Raw genomic sequence first — 10064 nt, 5'->3', positions numbered from 1 at the left:
TGGGCAAAGGAATGGAAGGAGTACAGGTTTGTGACTCCTAAATATGCAAAGAAATTTGCTCTGAAGCCTCCTGGCAGAAGGGCCCCACTTGAGGATCATCAAGTAGCTCATCCCTCAAGCCTCATGACCATTGATGACTATCCAGATGATAAAGAAAAGCATCTGGCCAAGCTCAAGAAGCAGGCAGAAGCTGCAGTGAGGAAATTTAATGAATCCTCAGCTGCCGCCTCAGGTGCTGCTAATTCCTCAGCTGCAGAAACCTCAGACTCAGAAATTCCTCAAATGCAGTCTGTGCCATCAAAGCCAAGGGCTCCACAGCCTCAAGAGAAGTCTGCTCAGGCTTCTGTCACAAAACCCTCAGCACCAAAACCCTCATTACCAAAACCTTCAACACCAAAACCATCAGCGCCAAAGCCCTCAACACCAATCTCCTCAGTACCAAAATCCTCAGCTCCACCTCCAAAGCCTCAAGAGAAACCAGTACAGAAGCAAGTCGTGAAGCCTACGACTACCAGCTCCACCTCCAAAGCCTCAAGAGAAACCAGTACAGAAGCAAGTCGTGAAGCCTACGACCGCCAGCTCCACCTCCTCACTCCCAGTTGCAACCAGCTCGGAGACAAAGTCTTCAACACCTCCTGCGAAGACTTTGGTAACTGCTGAACGTGCACCTCTGCAAGCAGCTCGGAGACAAAGTCTTCAAAACCCCCAGCAAAATCATCACAGTCCCGTCTGCATCAGAGGGAAGTGATGAATTTGATGATGAAACCCTACAAGCCATCATCAGAAACAAGCAAGAAAGAGTAGCTCAAGCATCAGGCAGTGCCATTCCTCTGGCCATGGACCCCAAGGTCCTCCTTGACTACATCAACATCTGGTATGAGGACCCAAACACTCCAATTGATGACTTGAAGCTTCCGTCTGGCATCAGTCACATGGTGACCACTTTCATCAATGAAGCCAAGTGGAAAGAACAGCAGGCCAGGCAGGCCAAAGTTGCAAAGATCAAAAAGGAGAAATTCCTCACGCAGAATCTCCTCGAATTGACTCCTGATGCACTGGTGACAACACAGGTAGAGCTGCAAAAGTTAACTGACAAGTAGGCCAAGCTGTCAGATCGCAAAAGCCTCAAGAGCAATTTCATCAAGCTGGCCACTAGTGCTGTTGATGACTACAACCAGAGAGCCGCACCCCCAGCACCAACTCCTCAGCCCTTGATTGAGGAGCCAACAGATGAATCTCCTCATGATGAGGAAACTCCTCAAGCTGAGGAAGTACACCAAGAGCGCCGTGTTGATGAACCGGCTATTGAAGAAATCATCATGGGAACTCCAGCTGATGAGACTGCTCCTGATCCAGCTGCTTCATCAAAGCAGGATGATGACTCTGTTCCAGCTGGTTCCTCAATACCAACTGAAGAATCTGTAGAAAGAACCCCTTCACCAAAAGCTTCAAAGGTGAAGAAGATGATTCCGTCTGCATCAGACGTGAAGAAAAACAAGGGCTGCTGAAAAGGAAGCCAAAAAGAGAAAGGCCTCCTCAGCAGAAGAAGAAACAGAGGCGAAGCGCCTCAAAGCACTTGAAGAATTTGCTCCTCTCGACCCTGTGCCCCTGAATGTTGCTCCCTCCTATGAGATGGCCATCATTGATGATCCAGCAAAAAAGGCAGATGAGGAAATGAAAAATGTCGCCCCCGAGGAACACACTGACGAGGAAATTCAGATAGACGATAGTCCTCAACCTCTCATTCCTCAGACACAAACTGTTCAAGCATCAGCTGCACCAGCTGATGAAACTGCCTCTGCCACAAAGCCAGCTGAGGAGAAACAAGCTGAAAATCCTCAAGCTGACGAAATTCATCACTCTGAGCAGACTCCTCAAAATGAGGAGCAGGCTGATCCAACTCCTCCAACTGAGAAAGAAGCAGAAATTCCTTAGCCTGAAGCTCAGCCAGAGCAAGCACCATCTCCTCAGCCTGAAGTACCAGCTGCTGAAATTCCTCACCCTGAGGAAAATGCTGAAGAGAATGCACCTGCCCAAGACAATGCATTCATTGTGCTCAACCCAGAGACTGCTATTGTTGTCTCCCCTCCTATTCCTCAGCAAAACCTTCAGCCAGTTCAGCGTCAGCCATTCTCCAAGCGTCCCAAGTTTCAGAAAGAAAATTTCTTTGAAGAACGCATGTACTTCATCGGAGAGAACCCCTATGACAAGCGTCAAATGAGGCATCTGAAGTTTTGGACTAGGACTCAGATGAACTACTATGCCTCTGTGCTCTGTGGACGAAATAAGATATTCCAGCATAGGCATATTCCTCATGTTGAGCTTGAAGCAATACCTTGCCTGGAGCCAGTCCTCAGTGTACTCCATGATGCAGGTTTACTCACAATGTGCTCCGACATATCTGACTGGAACAACGAGCTAATTCTTCAGTTCTATGTCACTCTTCACATATCTGGCAACCCTGAAGACATCAACACTTGGGTGTTTGACTGGATGTCACAAAACACTCACTACAAGGATCCTGCTACTGAACTCCTCAGAGAACTGCCCGTACCAATTCCCTCAGATGAGGCTGTGAAGCTTTACGGTGAGCGTGAGCTACCAAATGGAATGATGGAAGTCCTCATGAAGCCTTTGGCTGAAGGAAAATCTTCAAGAACAACCTTCCTCGTCCACGAGCTCAAGTACACACCCAGGTCTGTCTACAGAATCCTCTGCAGTGTGCTCGCACCGATCAAAGGCCATGACGATGAAGAAGATGTTGCAGGCCTCATGAAGAATATCCTCTTCAACATCATTCACGGTATTCCTATAAATATCCATGATTTCTTCTTGAGGACTTTGGCCGACAATGCCATGTGCCCTTTTGATCACAAGATATATGCCCCATGGATCATGAGATTCACCAAGACAAGGACAGGCATCAACTTTCACGCTGATTGTCAAAACCATGTTGGTTATATGCCTCCTATCCGGGTCAACAAGAAGACTTTCGAGCCCATTGAAGGAAAAGGCAAATCAGTGATTGAAGAAGGCGGTAGGCCCTTGATGGCCAGTTCAGAGAGCCAGAAGCTTATTCTTCATGGGATGATACTGAGACTCGTCCAGCAAGCCCCGTTCCTCCTCGCGTGCTGAATACCAGAGAGCTCCTCCTAAGTCTTCACCAGAAGGTGGATCGCAACCACAAATGGGTCAAACGCCAGTTTGGTGCCATTGTGAAAACCCTCACTCAAACACAGAACTCTGTGAAGATTAACCATCACTATCTGCATGAGGTTTTTGATCGCACCTGGGCTACACTTGCACATCTGAAGACTCAGACTGAGCTTGAATAAATGGACTTTGAGCGAGACTTTGACTGGTCGTGGCCTCCCAAAAAGAAGTTCAGGCCTATTCCAGTAGCAGACCTTGAAGACAACTCATTTTCTTCATTCCGCACTACTGAATCTGATGAAGAACAGCTTGACATTGCTACCGGCCCAAGGAAGAAGACTACTCCCAAGAAGCATCACGGTCTTCCTCAACCGCCAAGAAGTGAAGTCTTCACGGGCGTTAGTCCTCAGTTTGTCCCTTTTTGTCACTTGATGACAAAGGGGGAGAAACTCGAGAGTTAGTCTTCAAGCGGGATATTTTTGGGCTTATGAACTATATTTAAGTTACAAACTCTTGGCTCTTCTGAAGTTTTTATGTAATGAGTCATAACTTAAGCCCGATGGTACTCTGACGCTTTTGAACGTTTTTCTTCGCATGCTTATTCCTCAAGTTTTAATGCACGCATGCTGGAATTCGTCAAATACCATTTGTCATCATGCATCTTCATTTTCTTCATATGATATGTTACATGTATGCATGATTTACAAGACTCAGGGGGAGATCTCCATGATATAAATCATCAATGTGCAATTGCTGTAAAAAGCAAAATCCTCAAGATATGCACATCTTCAGGGGGAGTCTCTCTGAATCTTGTTTTCAAATTCCTCAAATGAGTATTTACACTTCATATTTTTGATCCCTGTTGAAGACTTAACCTAATTGTCATCAACCACCAAAAAGGGGGACATTGTAAGTGCATCTAGTGCCCTTAGTGACTTTGGTGGTTTGAAGACTTATAGGTTAAGTATCTAATGTGTTTGTGAGTGTACACATGATCTATAAGTCATTGAGGAGTTTGAGATATTTGAAGAATATGGACCCCTAAAAATATATGTCTTCAGTTGAAGAAATTGGTCTGAAGCTGAAGAAATGAATCGCGAGGAATCTGCGATGGAATTGATATTCCTCATGAAGATACTGATATTGAGAAGACCGGTGGTTCCTGAAGAAAATCATTCTGAAGAGTTTGAAACATGAAGATTTACACTTTCTGTTTTACTTTCTTCGCATTTGAGTAATAGGAACACCGTACTGTTAAGGGGGTCAAAGTTACACTATGGAATGAATTTCCTCATGATGCTCAACCTAAGCCTAATCATACCAAAAGCCTCAAGTGAGGAAAATGAGTGACATGAGGACTCTCACAGTTGAGGGTTCCGACCGTTTCGATAGCCACGCCAAGTCACTGGTCTTATCCACTCCAACGGTCATATTATTTAAAGGGCATTAGTGTCAAATCATGTCAGGATGCTCCCAGGCTATAAATAGCCACCCCCACAACCACTAGCTGGTTGGCTGCTCCATTAGAAACTGACACTTGTCATAAGAGCAACCCAAATTCCTCAGAGTCTTCGAGAGTAATTCATCAGTGAGGAAATACACCACCCACCGAAACCACAAACCAAACCTAGTGATTGAGCATCACTGAAGAAGTTGTTCCTGTGTGGGACTGAAGCCTTTTACCTTTGAGGACTGTGCATCCTCCAGACGGTTAGGCGTCATGGTCTAGAGCTTTCCAGCAGTCAATTGTGGATCGCCGGGTGACCAAGTTTGTGAGGGTTTGGAAGTCTGCCCTGAAGACTTACCACGAGTGTTGGGCGAGGACTGTGTGTCCTTAGCTCAAGGAGAATACGGTAGGGACTGTGTGTCCCGGGACTGGGTGTCCTTTGGTTTCAATACCAAGCCGCTCCAAACCAGATGTACGACTGTCACAGCAGTTGGAACTGGGTCATCAACGACTGTCTTCACTGAGAAACGGGTTCTAATTCCTCAACTCTTTACTTTCCCTGTATTATGTGTTGATGACTTTCACTGTGACTATTTGAAGAATTTGCTGAAGACTTTCTCTGAATTCCCTCAACCCCAAATTCTTCACGTTAGTTAATCCTCATCTGTATTCTGCGTGCCTGCTCACTGTGCAATCTGTTTTCACATTCTTCACTCTGAAATACTGCGGGTGTGAACGTTTGCACTTCTGATCCTTTACTGTATCCGCTGTAAGTTAGTCATCAGTGAGGAATTTCCTCAAAAGGAATTTCCTCAGTGATGAAATTCTAAAAATCTCCTATTCACCCCCTCTAGTCGATATAACGCACTTTCAATTGGTATCAGAGCAAGGTACTCTCTTGTTCTGTGTGATTTTGGTTTAACCACCTGGAGTTTTAGTTATGTCGACTGCAGGCATGTTTAAGGTGACTGCAGCATGTCCTACCTACGAAGAAAAGAACTTGAGAAAAACATAGCTGCTGATATCCCCGAGGACATTTACTTGGACTGTTGCACACCTGATGAAAATGAGACAATGGCCAAGAGAAAGATACGGCTGCAGAAGATTGAACGCCGATGGGCAAAGGAATGGAAGGAGTACATGTTTGTGACTCCTAAATATGCAAAGAAATTTGCTCTGAAGCCTCCTGGCAGAAGGGCCCCACTTGAGGATCATCAAGTAGCTCATCCCTCAAGCCTCATGACCATTGATGACTATCCAGATGAGAAAGAAAAGCATCTGGCCAAGCTCAAGAAGCAGGGAGAAGCGGCAGTGAGGAAATTTAATGAATCCTCAGCTGCCGCCTCAGGTGCTGCTAATTCCTCAGCTGCAGAAACCTCAGACTCAGAAATTCCTCAAATGCAGTCTGTGCCATCAAAGCCAAGGGCTCCAAAGCCTCAAGAGAAGTCTGCTCAGGCTTCTGTCACAAAACCCTCAGCACCAAAACCCTCATTACCAAAACCTTCAACACCAAAACCATCAGCGCCAAAGCCCTCAACACCAATCTCCTCAGTACCAAAATCCTCAGCTCCACCTCCAAAGCCTCAAGAGAAACCAGTACAGAAGCAGGTCGTGAAGCCTACGACTGCCAGCTCCACCTCCAAAGCCTCAAGAGAAACCAGTACAGAAGCAAGTCGTGAAGCCTACGACCGCCAGCTCCAGCTCCTCACTCCCAGTTGCAACCAGCTCGGAGACAAAGTCTTCAACACCTCCTGCGAAGACTTTGGTAACTGCTGAACGTGCACCTCTGCAAGCAGCTCGGAGACAAAGTCTTCAAAACCCCCAGCAAAATCATCACAGTCCCGTCTGCATCAGAGGGAAGTGATGAATTTGATGATGAAACCCTACAAGCCATCATCAGAAACAAGCAAGAAAGAGTAGCTCAAGCATCAGGCAGTGCCATTCCTCTGGCCATGGACCCCAAGGTCCTCCTTGACTACATCAACATCTGGTATGAGGACCCAAACACTCCAATTGATGACTTGAAGCTTCCGTCTGGCATCAGTCACATGGTGACCACTTTCATCAATGAAGCCAAGTGGAAAGAACAGCAGGCCAGGCAGGCCAAAGTTGCAAAGATCAAAAAGGAGAAATTCCTCACGCAGAATCTCCTCGAATTGACTCCTGATGCACTGGTGACAACACAGGTAGAGCTGCAAAAGTTAACTGACAAGTAGGCCAAGCTGTCAGATCGCAAAAGCCTCAAGAGCAATTTCATCAAGCTGGCCACTAGTGCTGTTGATGACTACAACCAGAGAGCCGCACCCCCAGCACCAACTCCTCAGCCCTTGATTGAGGAGCCAGCAGATGAATCTACTCATGATGAGGAAACTCCTCAAGCTGAGAAAGTACACCAAGAGCGCCGTGTTGATGAACCGGCTATTGAAGAAATCATCATGGGAACTCCAGCTGATGAGACTGCTCCTGATCCAGCTGCTTCATCAAAGCAGGATGATGACTCTGTTCCAGCTGGTTCCTCAATACCAGCTGAAGAATCTGTAGAAAGAACCCCTTCACCAAAAGCTTCAAAGGTGAAGAAGATGATTCCTTCTGCATCAGACGTGAAGAAAACAAGGGCTGCTGAAAAGGAAGCCAAAAAGAGAAAGGCCTCCTCAGCAGAAGAAGAAACAGAGGCGAAGCGCCTCAAAGCACTTGAAGAATCTGCTCCTCTCGACCGTGTGCCCCTGAATGTCGCTCCCTCCTATGAGATGGCCATCATTGATGATTCAGCAAAAAAGGCAGATGAGGAAATGAAAAATGTCGTCCCTGAGGAACACACTGATGAGGAAATTCAGATAGACGATAGTCCTCAACCTCTCATTCCTCAGACACAAACTGTTCAAGCATCAGCTGCACCAGCTGATGAAACTGCCTCTGCCACAAAGCCAGCTGAGGAAAAACAAGCTGAAAATCCTCAAGCTGACGAAATTCATCACTCTGAGCAGACTCCTCAAAATGAGGAGCAGGCTGATCCAACTCCTCCAACTGAGAAAGAAGCAGAAATTCCTCAGCCTGAAGCTCAGCCAGAGCAAGCACCATCTCCTCAGCCTGAAGTACCAGCTGTTGAAATTCCTCACCATGAGGAAAATGCTAAAGAGAATGCACCTGCCCAAGACAATGCATTCATTGTGCTCAACCCAGAGACTGCTATTGTTGTCTCCCCTCCTATTCCTCAGCAAAACCTTCAGCCAGTTCAGCATCAGCCATTCTCCAAGCGTCCCAAGTTTCAGAAAGAAAATTTCTTTGAAGAACGCATATACTTCACCGGAGAGAACCCCTATGACAAGCCTCAAATGAGGCATCTGAAGTTTTGGACTAGGACTCAGATGAACTACTATGCCTCTGTGCTATGTGGACGAAATAAGATATTCCAGCACATGCATATTCCTCATGTTGAGCTTGAAGCAATACCTTGCCTGGAGCCAGTCCTCAGTGTACTCCGTGATGCAGGTTTACTCCCAATGTGCTCCGACATATCTGACTGGAACAACGAGCTAATTCTTCAGTTCTATGCCACTCTTCACATATCTGGCAACCCTGAAGACATCAACACTTGGGTATTTGACTGGATGTCACAAAACACTCATTACAAGGCTCCTGCTACTGAACTCCTCAGAGAACTGCCCGTACCAATTCCCTCAGATGAGGCTGTGAAGCTTTACGGTGAGCGTGAGCTACCAAATGGAATGATGGAAGTCCTCATGAAGCCTTTGGCTGAAGGCAAATCTTCAAGAACAACCTTCCTCGTCCACGAGCTCAAGTACACACCCAGGTCTGTCTACAGAATCCTCTGCAGTGTGCTTGCACCGATCAAAGGCCATGACGATGAAGAAGATGTTGTAGGCCTCATGAAGAATATCCTCTTCAACATCATTCACGGTATTCCTATAAATATCCATGATTTCTTCTTGAGGACTTTGGCCGACAATGCCATGTGCCCTTTTGATCACAAGATATATGCCCCATGGATCATGAGATTCACCAGGACAAGGACATGCATCAACTTTCACGCTGATTGTCAAAACCATGTTGGTTATATGCCTCCTATCCGGGTCAACAAGAAGACTTTCGAGCCCATTGAAGGAAAAGGAAAATTAGTGATTGAAGAAGGCAGTAGGCCCCTTGATGGCCAGTTCAGAGAGCCAGAAGCTTATTCTTCATGGGATGATACTGAGACTCGTCCAGCAAGCCCCGTTCCTCCTCGCGTGCTGAATACCAGAGAGCTCCTCCTCAGTCTTCACCAGAAGGTGGATCGCAACCACAAATGTGTCAAACGCCAGTTTGGTGCCATTGTGAAAACCCTCATTGAAACACAGAACTCTGTGAAGATTAACCATCACTATCTGCATGAGGTTTTTGATCGCACCTTGGCTACACTTGCACATCCAGATGAGAAAGAAAAGCATCTGGCCAAGCTCAAGAAGCAGGCAGAAGCTGCAGTGCGGAAATTTAATGAATCCTCAGCTGCCGCCTCAGGTGCTGCTAATTCCTCAGCTGCAGAAACCTTAGACTCAGAAATTCCTCAAATGCAGTCTGTGCCATCAAAGCCAAGGGCTCCAAAGCCTCAAGAGAAGTCTGCTCAGGCTTCTGCCTCAAGAGAAACCAGTACAGAAGCAAGTCGTGAAGCCTATGACCGCCAGCTCCAGCTCCTCACTCCTAGCTGCAACCAGCTCGGAGACAAAGTCTTCAACACCTCCTGCGAAGACTTTGGTAACTGCTGAACGTGCACCTCTGCCCAGCCCCAGCAAAATCATCACAGTCCCGTCTGCATCAGAGGGAAGTGATGAATTTGATGATGAAACCCTACAAGCCATCATCAGAAACAAGCAAGAAAGAGTAGCTCAAGCATCAGGCAGTGCCATTCCACTGGCCATGGACCCCAAGGTCCTCCTTGACTACATCAACATCTGGTATGAGGACCCAAACACTCCAATTGATGACTTGAAGCTTCTGCCTGGCATCAGTCACATGGTGACCACTTTCATCAATGAAGCCAAGTGGAAAGAACAGCACGCCAGGCAGACCAAAGTTGCAAAGATAAAAAAGGGGAAATTCCTTAGGCACAATCTCCTCGAATTGACTCACGATGCACTGGTGACAACACAGGTAGAGCTGGAAAAATTGACACACAAGTACGCCAAGCTGTTAGATCGCAAAAGCCTCAAGAGCAATTTCATCAAGTTGGCCACTAGTGCTGTTGATGACTACAACCAGATAGCCGCACCCCCAGCACCAACTCCTTAGCCCTTGATTGAGGAGCCAGCAGATGAATCTCCTTATGATGAGGAAACTCCTCAAGCTGAGAAAGTACACCAAGAGCGCCGTGTTGATGAACCGGCTATTGAAGAAATCATCATGGGAACTCCAGTTGATGAGACTGCTCCTGATCCAGCTGCTTCATCAAAGCAGGATGATGACTCTGTTC

Source organism: Hordeum vulgare, chromosome 5H (assembly GCF_904849725.1).
Source record: "Hordeum vulgare subsp. vulgare chromosome 5H, MorexV3_pseudomolecules_assembly, whole genome shotgun sequence".
Classification (NCBI taxonomy): domain Eukaryota; kingdom Viridiplantae; phylum Streptophyta; class Magnoliopsida; order Poales; family Poaceae; genus Hordeum; species Hordeum vulgare.
This window is presented reverse-complemented; position numbering follows the sequence as displayed.